Source organism: Gambusia affinis, linkage group LG02 (genome assembly GCF_019740435.1).
Source record: "Gambusia affinis linkage group LG02, SWU_Gaff_1.0, whole genome shotgun sequence".
Classification (NCBI taxonomy): domain Eukaryota; kingdom Metazoa; phylum Chordata; class Actinopteri; order Cyprinodontiformes; family Poeciliidae; genus Gambusia; species Gambusia affinis.
The window spans coordinates 16,094,427-16,116,335 of record NC_057869.1 but is presented as its reverse complement, the minus strand read 5'-3'; the positions used below and the strand labels follow the sequence as shown (position 1 = coordinate 16,116,335).

The 21,909-nt window shown below is 40.1% G+C and overlaps 1 protein-coding gene across 3 annotated transcripts in view; it reads right to left on the bottom strand.

Annotated features, from left to right (window-relative positions):
* The window catches only part of zfhx3b (zinc finger homeobox 3b), a 206,059-nt gene that overhangs the window by 127,637 nt on the left and 56,513 nt on the right, over positions 1-21,909 (bottom strand). For 2 of the 3 annotated variants that reach the window (XM_044139053.1, XM_044139034.1), the window contains exon 1: positions 8,954-12,887. The gene's annotated coding sequence lies outside the window, so the exon portion shown is untranslated. Of the gene's footprint in view, positions 1-8,953; positions 12,888-16,890; positions 17,007-21,909 lie in introns of those variants that run through there. The other variant, XM_044139043.1, reaches the window with a different exon arrangement.

Below are 21,909 nucleotides of genomic sequence, written 5' to 3'. Positions count from 1 at the left end.
GATGAGGTGATATAGGGGATGCTTTACACCCAAGCCACCATAATAAATGTGCATAACGCTTTCCTAGGCATCTATTAGCCTCCCCATTCAGCAGAAGGAGGGAAAAATAATAATAACAGTGTGGGCTAGCTGAGGGACTCCATCCTCATTCATTAAACAGTAGGGGGAAAATGAACGCCATGGTGACCAGACAAGGCAGATGACGTCACAAAGCCGAGGTCACCAGTCTGTTGCGACCGTCTAGCCCCCAGTCGGCCCCTTGGGATCTCCCTCACCCCCCTTCAGCCTATTGGTCCGAGCTAAGCTCTGTGGTCCTGGAAATCAGAATGAAAACAGTCAAGGAGCGCGGAGTGTCAAAAATTTATTCATTCATTTTAATGAAACATCAGCTACGGAATGACTTACAGCCACTGGATAAATATATACATCTAATTTTTAAATCAATGTATTTTTGTGAGGAGAAGATGAGAGGATGCCTCATCCTCCTCCTCGGGCTACATACACAGATATCTGTGTTTTTGTGTTGCTGCATGGGAACCTTCTCCTCTCTAATCAATTTATTATGAGGAACTGAAGTCCTCATGTTTGTTCATTTAACACAGAGAAAATGAAAAACAACATTTGTTTCCGGTACGGTGGGATCCAGTTTGAGAACCAGGCATGTTCTGGGAGGGAAAGAAAAAGCAAGAGAGAATAGGGGGAGAGATTGAGGCACACATGGAGGAAAAGAGACCCCCACCCACTAGCTCTCTGTATAAACATAAAGGTGTAATATAATGTGGCTTTGAGGAAATATGGCTTTAATTGCAGCAGGGCGTAACATCTAATACGGCCTGTATGACACCTGGCAAAAATGGTTTACGCTCCGGACGGTGCCAATTATAATTCAGCCAATGAGGAATCTTTCATAAATCCACCAACATGCTCACTGCAAGCACTAGATGCTTATTTGACAAGATGAGATGGGGCGGGATGGCGACAGGCGCACATGCAGTATATCTTCTTTTTAATTACAATGTCTGCAGAGGTGGAACTCTGCTATAAACAATCATCTGTGCAATCAGACACAAAAGCACTAACACTTAGCCTTATAGCAGCTCGTTCTAAAACTGAGAAACTGGATTATTTGGAGAACGTTGGTCTCACTGGTCCCATGGTAATCTTAATTATTCTTTTTTAAATACTCACGTAGACCAATAGCTTAGAGCTGGGGCGTATAAATCTGCAAATCATTTATATTTTATTTGCCGGACATAGCAGTGGGACATCCTCACTCAATTTTACAATGCCGATCTGGCGGTGGTGTCAGTCAGATCAGTGCAGATATTTACAGGCATTCATGAGAGCCAGAAATAGTCCACTGAATATATATACCAGATTATCAGCATTCTGCTGAATTTAAGCATAGAAATATTAAATCTGTGCATTTTTCACAAGTGTTATTTAAAAACGTAGCCTTTTTTTTTTCTCCCCCAAGACTGCAGGTGCTAACAGAACCATCACATCCATCTTCTAATACAACCTGGTATAATCTTCTCTTATTATGTGCATTCTGTGTTTGCTACAAAAGCAAACAAAATGAACTAAAACGCTGTTCAGATGTGTGCACGTCTCAAAAAGGATCCACTATGTGAGCCTATTCTCACGTGGACTAGCCTTGCATGAGTAATAAATACATATAATAGCAAACACAAGGATGTACAGTATATGTAGGCATGCGGCGCATGCACACTGATGCAGGAGAAGAGAAGAAATAAAGCAGCAGAAGCTGAAAGAGAGCACACTTCAGAGGACTATGGAGGCTGCAGCACTTAGAGGCCATTTTATTGCTTTGCTGTGGTCAAGTGAGGTGCACCGAGCTCAATTCCACCACAACAATGGCAAAGAGGGCCGCAGAGACAAAAGAGGGCTATCCTTGCTTCTTAACCCCTTCACTACTGGCAGATCAGTGGCCTACGACACTGAGCCAACAGCATCAGATGCCTCAGGGGAAGATAGTGGAGCGACAGCCACAACCTGCACAGTCTACCTGCCTTATTACAGCAGCTCCAAAGTACACATAGCTACAACAGTTAGATTTTTATTTTTACAAAATTAAAATATATATTTAACAAAAAATCCTAAGATAATCTATACATATTTAGTAGAGGTCAGTTTGTTTTTTATGACCACCCAGAGACAGTAACTGAACCTCAGCTTCATACCAAAGCACATCACAGCCTTCTTCTCTACATCTCTCCATACATGCCCCTCCCAGTCTCCTTTTCGCTCCTCAAACAGGGAACTACACATTTGCAAGTGAATTACTCTTTTTGTTAAGATTTTTGTGCGTGTGTTTAAGAAAAAAAAAAAATTGGGAACAAGGGTGTGTGAGAGGGAGAAGGAGTGCTCCTGTCATCGCCCTTTTCTTTTCTTCTCTCCATAATCCTGGGGAGGATAAGCTGTGAGGTACACAGAGAGGAAGTGCCACAGACCTGCTGGGGTCCAGCACATCTCAGCAGTGCATTCCTGCAGCCGTGGCTTATCAGACACACAGGGACGGAAAAAACTGAACCAATTCCAACCAAATTTGCTTAGACAAGTTTAAATTGATAAATGTGAAGTCAAAAACTGAACTCTGGCCTGGATTTTGCAAAACACACACAAAAAAATGATAACCCACCCAACATGAAATAATACAATCTATTTGTCTATCTGCCTCATTGAAAATAATAAGCACCCAAAGGTTGTGACAGAGCAGTTATATAAATACTGCAAGTGAAATATTATTATTACTACTTTTAATATTTTTTTTTTGTAAGTCAAAATCTAATTGTAAATGCACACACACACACACACACACACGCACGCGCACACAAACCATGACGCTGCAACACTGAGTGACCCACCAAAATATAATAGAGGTTATCTAAAAAAACATGAGGAATCTGACTGCAATGGCCCATCTTCTTCAAAACATATCCTGTTTCTTACAGGTTTACAAAGCAGTTTATATTCAGTCAGTCAAATCTTTGTGTCTCAGATGACAAATACTATGTTTTTCTCAAAATATAAAAATCCAATTTTTATTTATTTTTTATTTTTTTAATTCATAAAGCAACAGATAATACAAAGCATGAAAGTAAGAGCGGTGCAGCTGTGGCAGTGTCAATTTGTTAAAGCTGTCACTCTCTCAAACAGCCGTGCGCGCGCTCGCACACACTTACATTTGGGTTACACAATGGAGATTTCACAGACACAGATAAACAATGCAAGGGCAGTTATCACTCCACAGAGCACAGTAACACAGAGGAAGAGGAAGAGCATGACAAAGAAACAGGGGGAGGACAAAAAAGATGCCGTGTGTGTCGTCAGAGTCACAGGCCAGAGGGGCCCGCACATTGTTCCGCGGCTCGGCGTAGGGAGAAAGAGGCGACCTGGGCAGCCTCTGTCTAAGCGTCCTCCATGTTTTATGCATTCTGTCCTTTGTGATGATAAGCACCAGCGCGGAGGGTGGAATGTTGGCCTCCAGGGTCCAAAAAGAAGGGTGGGCTTATGAGGAGCAGCATGGGGGTAGAGGGTTGGAGGGTGGCCGGGATGCAGCTCCGTTTTAATTTTGCAGCCCTCAGAGCGTTCGCAGTCATCTCTGCCTGACCGGCATACTGGCATATGCAGTATCCGCAGACACATCTCAGAGCACGAGAGCTAACCGCTGCTCCTGCTGCTTCAAACAGAATAGAGTCAGCACACTGCTCTACCACGACACACACTCACACACACTTTGAGAATGCTGCCTGTCATGGATGGACTTGCATCACACAGGAATTTGACTCATAGTCAGTAAATTAAAACAGAAAAAAAACAAAACAAACAAAAAAAAAGAGTTTATAAATGCGATGATAGCAGCGTCTAAGAAAAAGCTTGGTTTGCAAGCATACTAATAAACCTATTTAATCAGTAACATTCAACTCAAGGACACAAGAGCATATTATAAAGTGTTTCTCTCAACGAAACAGCTTTAATTCATTGTTAGGAAAGAAATAGAATTTTCTTTTTTTAAATAAATATTTCACACATTGTTCAACCCCATTCTGTCACCTCGACAGTATCCACGAGTGAAGAGTGAAGGGTGGAAAAAAAAAGAAAGCATCTTTTGCTTTTAAGCTTCACCTATTTTTCACATTACAACTAGTAGACAATCAGAATGTGGTTGCTGCATAACACCTAAATTCAGCTTTGTCCTGCTTGCCAAAATACTGATTAAAACCACAACTATGCTATGAGAAGACTTTGACATAGCACACTTAAAAGAAAACTGATTTATTTACAATGTCGGCATACAAATAAATCCGGACGTTGCTGCTGCACAGACACATGCGTGCGCGCGTGCGTGCGCACACTGGCTGTGACACATGTGCATCTTCTCAGTCATAAATCTTGTCTACCACAATGATTTAACCAAGATTGTTAACACGATAACATGTTGTGAAAGAGCAAACCACAAGAAACCCCGCCAACTTCACTTCAGAAAGATAAAAGACAATCGACAGTGAGGAGGAATTAAAAAAAAAAAAGAGGCAAACTCTAAAGGAAACATGGAGGGGGGAATTTTAGAGACAAGTAAAGGATAGAGGGCTCTCTGCAGATGAAGAGGACACTCTGGACTGCTGGGATTAAGGATCAGGTGGAGGATTCATTCACACTGCAAACATGCCTACATAAACACACCTGACCATCGCATCCATCGCGTCCATCCCACTCACAGTGTTGAGCTGGGACCACCGGCACAACCCCTCCCTCCCCCCCTGAGCAGCTTGAACGCCATTCTGACAGCCATGACGAGTATTTGCCGGACTCAGATGCAGCATAACTGGCAGAGTCGGTCGTATTGAAAAGCATACAACAGATGAAAAGCCCATCATCTGTGTCTGTCAGTCGCACTCATCTAAACATCCATACGGCTAATGGTGGAGACAAGATGCCTGCTCCGGCATTTGGGTTTCAGAGAATACACACTCGACACAATTACAGGCATTTTATGATGCTGTCTCGGAAGAGGGGAACTAATTGGAAACGACCTGCAATTTATTTGGAGATATTGGAAATAAATAGAAAAACAAAATGGTGAATTAAAACAATTGTGTTAATAAGTAAAATTAAAAAAAGAAAAACACACTCTTTATTTCTCCTCTATGTGCATACATATTTACATGCACTTCTCACTGCTTCTTTGCTGAATATTCCTCGTATGCTCCCAGCCAGCTCCTCACCCAAAGAGGGCTCCCTCCGACCGAAGACGTGGCACCGATTTCCCCCCACAGTGCCACATCCCAAACACGAAAAGGTGGGAGTCGAGGAAGGGGAAATATGCAGAGATGCCGAGAATGAGATAGGAAGAATGAGACGCACCGGCGTGTGTGTGTGTGTGTGTGTGGAAGCAAAGGGGTTATGACAGCCAGAGGCGCTGTCTCTCCTTTCTCTGTGTTACCCCCCCTCCAGCTCTCCTCTGTCTCACGCCAAACCAAAAGGCAAGCCAATCCGTGACGACTGCGGCTCCCCTCTTTATCTCATTTACCCAACTGCTGGACGCTCTGTTCCCACTCATACAGTTAAATGGCATCTGAATTTTCTAAATATACCTCGCATCAAATGTTGCTACAGACGTGGGTCAAGTGCAAACGGTGGACAATGCCGAATCAATGGCCGCTGACGTTTCTACACAACGATCACGTTCCTCCCCACGAAAAGCAGCTACAACACCTCACATCTGCACTTTAACACAGATACTAAAGGCAGAAGAGCTGCAAACAAAGCTCCTCTAGTCGTTTAAATAACAACGAAGAATGTTGTCACATGTACTTTACTCTGCATCTTGAAAAAAAAAAGTGAGCTACGTGCAATCATGGACATATGTAAAATAATATGAATAAATAATTAAAACATGCAACGACAAAGTTAACCAAAATGGAGGGAAGCATGAATGAGAAGCATGAATGAGAAGCCCTTTCATTCCCCCCCCCGAGATTAAAATATACTAGAATGTTGCTAAATTACGTTTTAATAAAATTTGACTATAACAAATAAAAGATTGAAAAGTGAACGTTAAAAATCAAACCTATTTTGGACGCATTCATTTTTCAAAAGCCTCTTTTAAAACTGTCTAATTGGAATTCAGAGAAAATAATTCTGAGTTAAGGATACTGGAAGTGCTGCCACCAACACCAAACAGAACACATGGATGTGTTTTGTGAAAAGAGAGTACATGGAAAAAAATAAAGCCCATGACATTTCCACACCTTTTCCTGGAACTGTTATAATTAAACATAAATATGAGAATGTGGCAAGACAGGAGGGAAAAAAAACAGGCAGGTGCAATGACAGTAAACATTTTCTGCTGTCTTTGTTTTGTAACAGAGGAGGGAGAGAAGGAGGAGGAAGATGGGGAGGAGGAAGAGAGGAGTGCTATCCTGTCAAACGGTGCAGGAAGGGGTTTTTTTTGGGGGGGGGGGGTAAGGGGGGCTGGGGGGTGCGGTGACCTTCCTGTTCTACAGAGCATCTATAAGTTTCTGATCGTGGCAATCTGAAGTTCCCACTGCAGGCAAATAAAGCTGATGAAAAACCCAGTGTCAGAAAATCCAAAGAAGACAGAACCAAATTATGAAAATTCATTTCGAATTGTGACTATTTCTTAAGAGAGCCAGAATCTTGCTTCCCTTTTACTCCTATCTCCTGTATGAAAAGCAGGGATCTATTTACCTGACCTCTTCCTCTATGGCCCATAGCTATCTGACCTCTCTGCTCTCAAACCCTAACAGCCCTCCCCTCCTCTTCATTTGTAGATGGAGTTTCTCTCCCTGCTTGGTGATTCATTTTATCAAAGCCGGCCCCATTTTTGATTGTCTCATCAATAAATAAATCTGTAATCCCACAGATGTTGACAATAGTGAACCTCCATTTTATTTGAGTTCTACCTGCTCCGAAAAATAATAACAATTAAAATAACACACAATCCCCCCCCCCCCCCCACCAACAACTCAGATCAGCCTTTTTCTTCCAGCCAGACCCAACTCTCTCCCCATTATCCTCTTGGCTGTTTGCGAGGGGGTTTCCTCTCTTTCTTTTTTATCTCTGTACTCACTCCATGACCCCTGTTCCCCTGTTTCTTGCTGTCTGACCTAACCCCCCCACCCTCACATCCACACCCCTTGCACTCCCCACAAACACACTCACAACTGCCACCCCACCACCACCACCACCACCTCACTCCCCTCAGCCTTCAGCTTTTACCCCAACAGTATCACTGTCTCTGTTCATCGTAAAAGGAAAAAAATATTGTTTCCCCTTTTTTTCTTGTTTTTCTCTGGGATAAAAAAAATTGCAATTATCATCGTTCTACTTTTTATTTAAATCAGACTGTACTTCGAACCCTGCTTTCCAAAAACAATGCTTTAATCTTACATTTATACCGATTTTTGCATTTTAATGACTTATTTTTCCTAATTATTTTGTGAGGTGATTGTCAAAAAAGGCCTCTTTCCCACTGCAGCCAGTTTTCCCCCCCCCATTGCATTTGTTCTGATTTTGCGTATTTTGGCATTTTATTCTATGTTGATTTTTCTTTCTTTTTTTTTTTTTTTTTTTACATAAACCGATCCTGTAACTCAAAGCGACCCGCGGATGCAGCTTGGAAGTTTCCGATGGTTACTTTGCATTAATTCTAACATCCTAAGATTAGATGTATAGGGCAGCATAGTGTTTTCTCTCCACGAGAAAGAAATATTCCCTTGAAAGTCAGAGTCGGTAGCCGAGTATAGTTCGAGGCAGCAGAGCCAGCCTCCCTGTCTCTTCCCTGAACCCACATGTCTGATCCCTCGTCACGCAGCTCCCACTCGCAGCCTGTCCGTGTGCGGGGTCCTGCTGATCCGCTCTTGTCACGCAGGAGACCCGGTGCTCCGTTTTTTCTCCCAACCCCATCAACAACACCAACACCACATTCAACTCAACGCCGAGCCCCCCTGATGCACGCACGTACGCACGCACACGCATACACACACACACACACTCACACACGCACAAACGCTTGTCAATCGATCTGCAAGTGACTTCGTCAGTGAATGAGCGAGAATCGAGTGAAAAACATCACCGAAAGGAGGCAAACAGCTGTTGTAAAATTTAAAAAAGGGGCTAAAACACGGAGAAAGTGTTTGGGGGGAAAAAGTGTGCGGCTGACGGAGCTGTGGCTGGGCGGAGGGATTGCACATTTCACACAAGAGACGTTGTCGGAGAAGAACAAAACTGTCCTCAGCCAGAAGAGGATTTTATTAGAAATCGACGGTGGCGAAACTCTGGATGTGGAAAGTGTCAAATCTGCTCAGAAAAACAGAGCAGAAAGCGAAAGATGCTCCCCCTGTTTTCCCGGACGCCCACGGACCCACAGGCTGGACTTGGAGCTCCTTCCCTGGGCTGCGCTCATGTGGAGCTGCCGCTGCCCCTCGTCCGCTCTGCACAGCTTTCCCCCCCACCACCTCCTTGTTGCATTTGTGCTTTAAAACACGTCTCTTAACAACCATTAGCCCTCCATTCCCATTTCCCCGATCTCACCGCAGAAAACAAAACACGAATCTGTTTTTAAAACCGTGTTTTTCTACGATCAACTGCTCTGGAGCGGATCGCTGTCTTGCCCGTTTCTTATCTTCCATTCATGAGAGGAGGAGAGGACGGAACGCTCATGTAAACACAGGTAACGATACGAATGATCAAAAAAAGAAAGGAGATCGAGAATAAAAGCAAAGTATCTTGCATGAAAATGAACTTGTGATCGCCAGTCATCTCTCTAAAAGCGAGAATATAGCCGGGTCCGCCAGACGGTAAACCCCACGAACAGACAGAGTGGTTCAGATAAGTCACACAGCGAGAGAATAGGATCGTGGAAACAAGAGAGGGAAAAAGAGATAAACGCAAAGTTGAAACTTACAATTTCTCGCTGCCGCTTTGTGATCCTCGCTTTTTAATCCAGTATTGAGATGATTTAGCTAAAGATCCCATCAAGGCAGTCTCCTTTTGGTCAGTTTGCGCTTAGGGTGGCAAAAGAAAGATCATTGTTGTTGCGGAGTGTAAAAAACCGAAGTAGGTAGGCTACTATTAGTTGTTAAAGGCGATATAAAAATAATTTGGATGCAAAGCAGGCGATGAGTCTTGTGTTAGAGGGAGCGAGGAAGAGGTGAAAGTGAGATCTGATGATTGAAAAGAAAAAACTCTTTGGATCTTTATTCCTGCTAATTAGTTTCCTGCAAAAAATGGCTGTGATTAATTCAGTGCGCATGTGCTTCATTACACAGGCACGAAGGGAAGGGCTAATTAGCCGCCTTCTGGATCAATAAGATTCAGCAAAGGAGAGAGGCTCGGGAGAGAGAGGGAGGGAGGGAGGGAGATAGAGGAGGGAGGGAGGGATGGATGGATAGATACAACTAGAAAAAAGAGGAAAGTAATGATCAGGAATTGAAAATATGGAATTACGAACAGCGGAAAGTAAGAGTTTGATTAGACGGAAGACAGTGAAAGTTAATGCGGGAGCGGGCAGCCTCAGCGGGCGAACACCGACGGCACTGGCGCACGTTTTTCCACCGCTTCCCCCCACCCCCCACTTTAAAAAAGCGTTTTTGTTTTTCTTTTTTTTTCTTTTTTCTTTTTTAAAATAAATATAATATGTGCAGTTTCAGCACAAAAGCGACTCCGCTTTATTTTATTCTAACTATTTAGACTTCCCGGCTTGCATTTTAGTCGCTTCAAAAGTAGAGCCAGGGCTGCGTTTCTGACGAGTTTTGCGATCGCTTTGACAACTTATTAAAAATCATAACTTTGACTTTCTGATGAGAGCGAAACAGAAGCGACGAAACGCTCGGCGATCTGTACCACACACGACCATGTAAATGACCGATTATAAGCAAATAAAGTCTGTTTGTTTTTTTTCCTCTTTTTTGCGACAACAGAAGCTTGTTTAAAGCGCTTCCTTTACGCAGAACTGTACAGTAGCAGCAACACATGAGCTGGCACGGCGCAAGGGCTGCTGTTGTAATCTGCAAAGACCAGAGCTTATCGTAAATACAGTGGCACCTGCATATTATCACAGCTAACTGTGTATTTATACCGGTAAATATATATTTTACGCATTAAGAGTAAATACCTCAGTTCGGGAGCAGAAAATTAATATGAAGTTGTCCTGACGGCGCAGCTTCGGTGTTTTAACTTTGATAAAGTTCACGTAGTTCAACTTGACTGATTCAGCCGGAAAATTTCCCAAAAAAAAACAACAATGTTTTTCTTCTGCTCAGAACAAGAGGTTATAATACAGAAACACAACTCCGACCAAAGAGTGCCTCTAATTATTAGACGTAAGTCATAGGTTTTATTGATTTAGAACTATAAAATGCTAGAATTCAAGCTCGTATCATATTTATTAAAATAATAAAAATTTTGCCTTTAAAATGAAGAATTAGATACATTTAAAAGGGATGATAAAAGCGTCTATGATTTACCCTTTACTCTCAGCTCACAACACACGCGGATTTTTGTTGCTTCACAACACACTTCTGGAAAGAAAATATCTCACAGATCTGACGGAATAGAGCACAATTTGGAATATTTGCCTTCATTCAAAAAGTGGAAAAAAAAAAAAATCACCAGAGCTGCTTGCATTTGTACAGTATGTCTGCAACTTCAGCTTGACAATGAAATACCTGCTTAAGCTTCAGTGCATTTTTTTTCATACACGTCTTCATGTTTCAAATCAAAATTAACAAGATGTGTATAGAAATATTTGCAAAATATGAATAGATCTGTTCTTGCCAAGCACACCAGTGAAAGAAAGACTTGTGAGTGTAGGTGTGATGAACCAGCATGCCATCGTGACATCTGTTACCAAACTTGTGGGAACACGTTGTCAATACGTGTGGGTTCACGTAAATAACAATAACTGTAAAGAAAAAAAATATGCGTGACTCAGACTGATTAGGACGTTTCATGAGGTTATGACTGTATGTTTTGGATTTATTTTTTTTTTTAGAAGATTGCTAGTGTCCACATTATCAGTCTGATATTTCATTATAAGGTGATCAGAACGTAAGAAAACTGAACATTTGCAAACTTTTTCTCTCGCAAAATAAGGACGTTTTCCCCCCAACCCCAGATAGATGTCGTAGTGGGGGGAAAGAAAAAAAAAAACACAAAAAAACCACTTGACTCTGTCATTGCACTTTTTATCAGATTTTTTTGTGGGTTGTTTGAGAACGTGGACAACCCCTCTCTGTCTCATTTCTACACACTTTCTGTGCAAACAGCTCTCTGTGCTGAGCCCAAGTTACTGGGAACACAGGCAGCAGCTTTCACAGAACGCCTTCTGCTGATTGAAACAATACGGATTTGTTAGTCCACGACGTCAACGTGCTAAATTCCGATGCAGAGTTAATAGATAAAAGAAATACATTGTCGTATCTAGATATTGCCTGAGAACGAACCTAAAAACTCGCACTGTTTAAGAAAGCATAACTGGATCAAGAAAAATACCTGATGTGTGTGTGCGGGCGTGTGTGTGTGTTTCATATTCGTGCCGGTTAGAAATTCTTTCCGGTGTGTTTTTATTTTAAGGCTGCACCGGTTGAAGACCTCCGTAATGTTCTGCTTGAGAAGGATGGCTGATGAAATAAATAGACTATATTTTATGTTCTCCAAGGCCCTTTGACTTAAAGGTTAGAGAAGTTATGAAACCCCCCCAACCTCCCGGGATGCGGCGTTTCTACAGATCCAATAGCATATATTCCTTTGAAGAGACTCAAACTTCTTACATTGTAGCCTATATGGTCAGGACCCAACACCCCCCCCCCCCACCCACCCACCCACACACACACACACACCCCTCACCCACCCTCTACCCCACCTTTTTCCATCACAATCTCCCTTTTTCCCTCATCCTTCCTTCCCTCACTGTCCTCTCCTCTCTCTCCCTGGTGCTAAAATATATGGTGTGCTGTAACACCGCATTTCCTCGGCCGTCCACAAGCAGCGACAGCCACTGATACCTGTTTTTAAGCAAGGCAGCATCTGCTGTATAGAATGCCGCCCTCCTCAGAAATAATACTAAATAAATAAATCGCTCAAACTGCTTGCATTTTTTTTTGTTCTCTCAATCGCTGCATGTGTGAGAGGCAGACTGCAGGAATCTCGAGGATTTGCGACGCATCTGCTCTCTCGGGAAGAAGGAGATTGTAAAAATGAATAGGTCGAAAATAGCGTGCTAGAGGAGTTAAAGGGGGCTACCAGATAATAAAAGAGTCTGGTGTAATTTGAGGCTTGCATAGGGGCAGCTTTCAGCCAGTCGCACGCTCAAAGCCCTGCAACAATGCAAACTTCAGTTTACAAATTAATGCAGAGGCCTGATTGACATTACTCCATCAGTGGCCATATTGAGCACGGTGCAGGCTAAATCAAAAAAAGGGAGCTGCCAGACGGAGGCCTTCATGCTTTTAGGGCCTATGCTTGAGTGAAAAGAGAAGAGGGTGTGTGTATGTGGAGGGGTGGGGGGGCTGACAGGGTTTGGGGCTTTTGTGTTGCCAGCATTCAATTGCGCCTCTCAGTGGGAAGGATAACTGTCCACGTGCCAGCCTCAATAGGCATGCATCGATGAGTGGCATTGCAAATTCAACGCAACCTGTGGCTATGACAGCCCGTGGATGTGACAAAGAAAGCCAGAGTGGCTTGAAATGCAAAGTGCTGCGTGGATGCGAGGGCGCGTGGAAGTGGTTGACCATCACCAGAGCTGCCAGAAACAAAAACAGCGCATTCAGACGGAGGGCCAAGCCCCATATAATCGCTCCTTGAAGAAATGGGGAGAGGGGGGGATGAAGGGAGAGGAGAGGATGGGGGGGCGCTGTCGCAAGCAAGACGCACGTGCACGACTTGTCAGAAACATTTATTTTAATGTTTTCAAATTGAATTACAAGTTACTCACTGCAGTGGGCCCAGGACGCGCGCACGCAGGCGAGCGTGCGTGAGCGTGCACGAGCGCGCGCAATCCCAGACAAAGCACAAAAGGAAACAGAGGAAATGAGCAGGGTTGAAAGTATTTAAAGATAAAAGCTGTGTTCGAGAAAAAGTCATATAACTTTATAAAGAGATAACGACTAATATATTTCGAAGGATTTCGGGGGATTTAAGATGTTCATAGGCTGTAATATTAACGACTGCACGGTGTGAGTTGTATGTTGAGGCTGTGGTAAACAGAGATGAAAAGGGCATCACAGTTTCTTTAGAATACACAGTGAGTGAGATTATGCTCTGAAAATATTTAAATTGGGAGAGAATGAGAACTCTGTACCTGATTTTAAAAAACTATATAGGCCTATATATATATATAATTTTTTTGGGTGGGTTGAAGAAAACATTTATAAGCATGTTACATTCAGTAGAGCTAATACAGGATGCTGGAACACTAACGCCTCGCTTTCGCGTCTCTTAAGAGATGCAGGAAAAAGGCGTCGCGCATTATTCTATTTCAATAAAGTTAGTGCGCACTTTCACTATAGCATCTTCAAGTACACGCAGCTCTTATTTCCATGCGGATTTGATTCGTCCTATGTTTAAATATATACATAGATTACTATCGTCTAAAGCAGTTAAGACAGCACCGTTTACCCCCACGTCACACATGGGAGCATGGCGTCCGGCTCTCCTTGTGTCTGGGGTGGATAGGGCAGCACAGCCAGGTGCAATGGGAGCGCCCTCTTATGTTCAGCCTGACCACTGGGATCAAGCAGAGCATCAACTGTTTCACAGCAAGTCAGGCGCCTGCGGACCAACTGGTCTCTGCCAGAGCGCACCTTTACCTTTACCTGCCAACACTGTGCTGCGGTTCAAACCGCATCCAAAAGGATCTCACATGATCTAAAACTCCAACCGCGTTGTCTGATAATAGAAGTTAAAGAGGCGATCGTCCAGGGAAGTTCAATGCTGTTTAAATTCCCATTTATTCAAAGAGGTGTGTAGAAATTTATTAAACTATTCTAATTAGCAAAGAGCATGTTTTAGTGGAGGAATGAGGTGTGGCAAGGGTCCAGCTTCGATTAAACATGAACTTAACCGAAATAAGTGGGACTAAACTGCAAACATGACAGCAGCCGATCCAGAAATTAAATAATAATAATAATAATAATAATAATAATAATAATAATAATAATAATAATAATAATAATAATAATAATAATACAAACAATTAGGTTTGTCATTATTTTATTTTTTATGAACAAACTTTTGTGGTGTAAATAAAATGTATGTCAGGTGATGCAACGTCCAGCATCATGTTTCTAAGTCGGTCTCTTGTGGATATGGGAGACGTCGCTTTAACAAACCTGAGTTTTTATTATTTAAAGGTATTTCTTCAGCCTCATTCGCTCTTATATATCCCTTTATATCCATAGATATATATTGTATTCTTTTTTTGATCTTCACGTTGTGCTCAGGTGGGTGGGTAGCAGAGAACCTTTCTGAGAGGATACAATGTGAATTTTAACATTTGGCCAAATGTTGTTTTTTCTGTATCAATAGTTTTTGTCCGTACTATTCTGAATGTCTTTATCAGACCTTTTCAATCATCTGCTAATTTTTGATTTTGTTACAAATGCACAGCCTTCCTTGTTTATTTTTTTGTCTTCTACTGTTTATATTTCACTAATCTGTATGAATTGTAATTTGTTTACCTGTTTCGTATCTTTGTGAATAAGATACTTTTGTTTCCTATGATGACTTCATCTGTTCCCAGTTTATTCAGATGCACTTTGATGCTGATGCTGCCTTTGCTAAATATCGTTGAAATAAAAATGTTCATATTAAATTTTTTTTGAAAATTGACACATCGTCTGACCGATTGCTTCATTTCTTGACAATTTGATATAGAAATGTAAAGTTCGTTCATAGAAGCTTCAGTAACTATAAGCAAAACAGCACATCAGAGCCAAACCTAACACCAGATCTGTGAAATAGAAAAACAAAAACACCCCAGTGCGGCTGGTGTTTCTGATTTTTGAGTTTGGAGCAGAATAAATGTGGACCTGCCGTCTGGTCAGTCTGCTTCATTTACATGAGAAACAAGAATTCTCCTCTCTCATGCATTTACTCGCCCTGTCAGTACTACCTTATTAAAGATCCTATGCATTATTCAAAAAACACATTTAACATTTTTTTTTCTTCGGAAATAGATCTGTTAAGCTTTAATTCTCCTGTCAATATTTTGAAAATATCGCAGATGGGTTTTTTTTTTGTTGCTGTCTTTAGTTAATTGTGCAGATCGTTTCATCCTGATCACAGCGATTTACACCAATAAACATAAAAAACACGTAAAGATTGCCACAAAGCAGCGAACATAACTGTCTGTCTGTCTCCCCCTGTCTGTGTGAATCCATCCTCTCTCTCCCCCAATGTGTGTGTGTGTGTGTGTGTGTGTGTGTGTGCATGAGTATGGTGTGCTCAGTGCGTGTATATGACTGCATGGTTAAATTATTTTAAAGGTCTGGTATATAATGTAAAATAATAATAATAATAATAATAATAATAATAATAATAATAATAATAATAATAATAATAATAATAATAATAATAATAATAATAATAATAATAATAATAGATTGACAAGTATAAATATAAAAGCAAAAATCCGACAAACTTATATTTTGAAAAAATCCTAGGCACCCTTGCATCCTCTGTTTTTTTTTTTACCACGTTTTTTTTAAAGGTATTGTACTTGTTTTCCAAGAAAAACATGAAAAACTGAAAAATCGACAGACTTGACGAAAATAAGAAATGTTAGAAATATGTACTTTTAAAAGATCGATGTCATTTTTACGTGTACGTTCATTAAGTAACGTCAGAAATGATTTATTTTAAATGCATTAGACTGCAGGTAACAGACAGATTTTAGTACCTTGACAGTGTTGAGGATCAATTTCCAAAAACTCGAATATAAAAGAGCTATAAATAAAAAGACAAGCAAAGCTCGTTTTGAATATGTTTTTTTTCCCCTTCATTTTTTTTTTGACAGTTTATCAGTGTAAAATGTTAAACTTCTTCTCAATAAAAGTTATGTTGAAATTATTTTTTTAAGCAGCAGTAACTGACAATAAAAGTGGAAAATGGAGTAGAGAGCTTCAACTGAATGCTCGATTCAGGTCGGTGATACGGTGAATAATGGAGAAATCCTCGAAGCTGCTGTCACAGTCTCCGGGTGAGACCCGTGGGGTTTTACGCGCTTTAGAGCGGCTCACTGAAACAGAGGGATCCCAAATCAGAGCCATATGAACACTTCAGGCAGCAGCCATGCACCCGCTGATGGTAAACCCATCCAAACAGGACGAGGGGGAGAATCGCAGACCTCTGCGAGGCCAAGCCTCTCTAAATGCCACTTCGTGCTCGCTGAATATGCACGGAAACGCAATAAACTTACAGACCTGATATTCCCCATGTCAAGAAGAGCACACACACAGAAAGAGAAAAGAAAACAAAAGGAGAAAGAATGAATAAGGGGGAAAACGCGACGAGATGAAAGATGACAGGTAGAAGCGACACAGAAGGCAAGTACAGATGTAAGATTTTCCCCTGAGGTCAAATCCAAATCCTAGCCATAATGTATGGATGATGTCATCTGTCTTGTTTGGCCTAAACAACAATGAATGCTGTTTTTTGTTTGTTTGTTTGTTTGTTTTTTAAATAAGTATTAATAATTCATGAAACAAAATAACAATAAATGACATGCGGCGCAGAGGAAGGAAATCATTTTGAACGGAATTTGAAAAGAGAAAAAGAAAACAACACCCAAATCAGTAAATAATTATAATAAAATAATAATTACAAATAATGAGAAATACTAACCTAATCAAGACAATAACAAAATCCAGAATAAGGATGACCTCAGTAGCTTCAAATGCTATCCAATTTCAGTATTTCTGTTTACCAGAACATCAGAATTCATTCACTGGGTTTCTTTGCTGAAAAAAGGAAACAAAGGAAATACAGACATTACAATTCCTTGTTGTAAAACAGTCCACAGCAGCTCATTTGAAGCTTTGTGGGATCAAACCTTCAGACAGCGTGGGAGCCCACCTCCCCACTTATGTGACTGTAACTGAGGTACGTTTAACCTCTGTAAGCTCTCAAACTCTAAACTTTGTTCAGGTTGCCAGTAAGCCCCACTGATATTTGCTGTGTGTGGCAAGCTGTGGAAGGGTGGAGGTCATAGAGCTTTGCTTGTCCATCAACTGCTTTGGCCTCTGAACTTGAAATACCTCAGTAGAGGTGAGCCCACCCCTTCCCCCCTCAGTGTAGCCTTCAGTGTTCCTGCAACCAATAAAACCAAGTGCCTGGTAGAGCGGTTTCCTTTTTAAGGCGTTAGCTTGTAAAGAAGGTTAACAGTACAGGTGTTTACTTTTGCATGACAGGTACACCACCGAAGGTTGAGCGAAGATCATAAAATCAAGAGGTCTGCAGCACTCCATAAAATGCTAACTTTCATGCTAGAGTTGGTTATAAACACTGAGACATAAACAGAAATTGAAGTCAAACCTCATAAGATCGGTTCTTAAATAGAAACATATCCTAAGAGGCCTCGCATATTAGAAATAGCTGTAAGGCAGCCTGCTATCACAACTTACATGTCATAGAAGTTTGCAATGCAGATGACCTTGAAGTAATAGAAAAAGAAAATTCTTATTTTCATTTTTTAATTTTTTTTGCATCTGTTGTGTGTAAAATGTTATTGTTATTATTATTATTATTATTATTATTATTATTATTATTATTATTATTATTATTATTATTATTATTATATTTTAAAAAATATACTTTATTTTTTACCATAAAAGAGTCCATAGCAACAGCTATTTGGTTACTTTAACACATGCATACAAATTATGGCATTGGTGTGGATTACACCATGTTAGATGAATATAACAAAACGCTAAATATGGCCACATCAACACTGATCATATATAAACCAAAACTTGACCATCTAAACAAGCCATTGTTTCTGTTTATAACAGGAAAAACATGTCAACATAAAAAAACACTGCTTTTCTGATCCAAAAGGTCACATTTTCCCCCGGGTCAGACGACCAGCAGTGACTTCATATTTTCTTTCACATCTGACAGGATTACATGTGTGCACAGAATCACACATTTCTTCACTTCATGAAAGCTCAGTTTATATACACATCTTGAACCTGTTTTATAACTCTAATAATTTCAAGCAGGACTATTGGAAGCCTGTTACCAGTACATAATGTATTGATGTTCAAGGGGATTCTTTTAGGCAAAATCTCCTAAAAGATTCTGCCTAAAAGAATCTTTTAGGGGATGTCAAATGACTTTTTGACATTTTAGCAAAATGGTACCTTCTAAGAGTGTGACAACCTTTTAATTATATATTTATTTGGGTTTCAACCACAGACTTAAATATATTTCACTGGGATTTTATTTGATAGACCAACATAAGCTGGTGCATAATTGTGAAGTGAAAGAAAAATAATACATGGAAGTCTAAGAAAAAATAAGAAAAAATAAGAATCTTATAAGTAAAGAACATGTGATTAGTGTCCTCGAATCAGCACTTTATAGAACCTTGTTTTTGATGCATTCCAGATTCAGCTCTTTTGGGTGATAGTTCTACCCAATTGGCAAATCTAGAAGCAGAAGCATTTGTTCAGTTTTTATTGCCAGTCAGCTCAGTCTCAGTCAGATTTGATGGAGAGTCTCTGAAGATCAATTTTCAAGCTTTGTTATTAATTCTTAACTGGATTTCGGTCTGGAGTTTGACTTAATGTATAGATGAAAAATGTATGCATCGGATCATAACTCTGTTATAAGGTGACATCCCAGTCTCAAGTCTTTTACAGTGCCTGACATACTTTCTCACAGGATTACTCTTCATTAAGCTTCATCCATTATCCCATCTACTTTGACCAACTTCCTGGTCTATACTGAAGATCATCCCCACTGCAAAATAAAGCCATGTTCCCTTGGTCTAAGATTGGGTGATGCACAGGGCTAGCATTAGGCAAATCATTACCTTTTTGCATGTAAGACAAATTTTGATTTGGGTCTGCTCTGACCAGAAAACCTTCATTTACGTTTGTTTATTCTCCTACATGACTTGTGGACATTTTCAACAATGGGATTTGTTTTGCCACTCAAAGGTCAGTTTTTTGCTGTACACTAGTAATGATCCGTTCTACAGACTCCAATTTTATTCCTGAGACACCACTGACTGTTGTCTCATTTTAAATAAGTTTAGGTGGATTGCCATGTCTTGGTAGGTTGTGCATACTCTTTTGAGATGATGAGTGGAACAATGTTTGATAAATATTTATAGTCTAGGTTATTGTTTTATAATCTAACCCTATTATCTTAGATGTGTGATCTGTTTGCTGGTCTGTGTTCTCTCACTAATGTTCCTGACCAACTTCTGAGACCTTCACAGAACAATTGCAATTAAACTGACTTTAAATGGTTTATTACATGAAGTCCTAATGAAACACATTGAGGTCTATTATTGTACTGCGGCAAAATGTAAACAGTTTAAGGAATACAAATGCTTTTGATAGACACAATTGTTTTCCTGATGTAGGTTTTGTTTAGTGTCTAAAATGTCTAAATTTTGTCAGGAACAAAATACTCAGAAATGTCCAAACTGAAATCTTCAGGTTGGTGTATTTTGGGGGTGTATTTGCTTAGCTGAAAAAGTGATTGACAGAAAATAATAATTATGCCTATGCTTTTCTTTGATGAATAAAACAAACCTGACTGAAATTTGATGGGACTATTCATGAAAACTATTGTACGAAAAATGACATTGTATTGTCAGAGAGGCTTTATTAACAATCCTAAATGTATTACTTTTAGTACCGTACTTTTTCAATTTACAAAGACAGATTGGAGTACAAATCCAAATCATCGTGTGGTTTCTTTTTCTTCAAGCTACCACAAAGTGTCTGAGCTATACTGATGATGTGGAGTTATGAGCCATATTCTGGTAGGTCGTGAGCATTTTTAACATTCATGTGAGATACAACAACTGTATCAACCTGCGTTTATTCCACCTTTTGATGTCAAGCTTCTTACTATCTGCAAATACAAGTCTGCAAGAGGAAAGGCCAAGGGAAACAGGAAACAGCTTTTTACAGGTCCTGTTTAGAAATGCAAATGTATAGCATGGGCACCACTGTCCAATTACATATATCTTTCATGTATAAAATCATGCATGCCTTTTTTTTTTCTGAACGGAGAAGGCTCGCACAAGGGGAGAAACCGTGGCTGCAGAAGAACAGCGAAAATAAGGTCGAGTGTCGGAGCCCTGGAGCCCTCCTTCAGCACGCTGGAGAGGCGGGAGGGATGCTGCTTCCCCCCAGATGGAAATCCTTTTTTCTCCTGAATTCGGCTTTATTATCATTCCTCTCCTTGGAAGGCAGCTGATCTGTTTGATCTTAATTCAGATTTTATTGAAAATTATTTCCAGATTGCGACAGTGACCATTTCTGCATTAATTATTTATTTTTTTATTGTCTGTATGTTTTCATATAAGCAACCTTAACATGCTTTCATAATAAAATAAAACGCAGACTAATCTTTCTTTGCGTATCCTCATTCTCATTATCAAAACAAGTGTGTTTAGATCCTTAAATCCAAGTGACTCATCTCCTGCTGGTTTTTCCTCGTTTTCTTCTATTGTTAAAATATTCTTCCTTGATTTCATGAACCAATTTCTCTTATTATCAGACAAAATTTAAAGTGAAGAACAATCTCTTCTTTGTGTCATCGATAAACAGTTTTACCTTTTGAATGAAGGATATCTGATATCGTTTGAGTCAAAGTCACTGCAGAGAAATGAAAACATGTTTTCAAAAACAAAATTATTTGGTACAGTGCCAATAACTTGGGTCTGGGACTTGGACGTCAACAAAGAGCTATTGTATTGGCAAACTAAAATCAGAAGTTAGGTGATCTATGCATCAGAAAATTGACATGTTTTATGTAAAAACTCCCAAGCATACCAAAAACTCTTTCAATAAACACACAAACATACAATACGAGCTTCTGATCACAATTTAACTGCAAAAATCCACTTTGGATTTTCTAAGATTTTAAACATTCAAATATGACAGAAAACACTCTTCTTTCAGGATGAAAACATGAAAGTGCATAGTTGTAAATGTTACTTTGAGGTCATTTTGAAGTTGATTTGGAGAAGTTCAGATTATTTTTAAAAGGTCTACAGTGCACAACACATAAGGCTTTGCAGACAGCACTTCATTTCACATTAACTATATGTAACTGCATACATTAGCCACATGTTGGCATGGGCACCTTCCCCGTTTCTGATGGGATCATGGTAACTGTCTCTTCTCAGTCAAGTAATATTTATGGAATATGTGCAAAAAAAGCATGTGTTTAAGAAATAAATCTGAACAGCAGGATGTTACACTGGTAAAGAAATAAACAAAGCAGTGGTTGGTTAATGTGACTTACTGTCTGGTTTGTCGTGAAACTGCTTAAATGACCTCACAGATCCTGTCATAACATGAACAAAGATGTTCAGAAAACACATCCTTCAAGAAGGTTGTTGTTGAATTTTGCCTCCTTTCATGCCTTTCTTTCTTCTCCCTTTTAACAAACAATTCTGTATTTTAAGTATTGCTAACAGACAGAAAATATCACACATCTGACTCAGAACAGCTCTGTCCACACAGCATCATGCCAAATTTAGTGAAATGGATGAACAAACTCGGCCTTCCCCTCTCATACATGCAAACATACTACATCGTCTGTTTGTCTATTGTAATAGATATGTAAATATATACACACACAGAAGCATCCCGATAAATTTAAGTGTCATTGAAA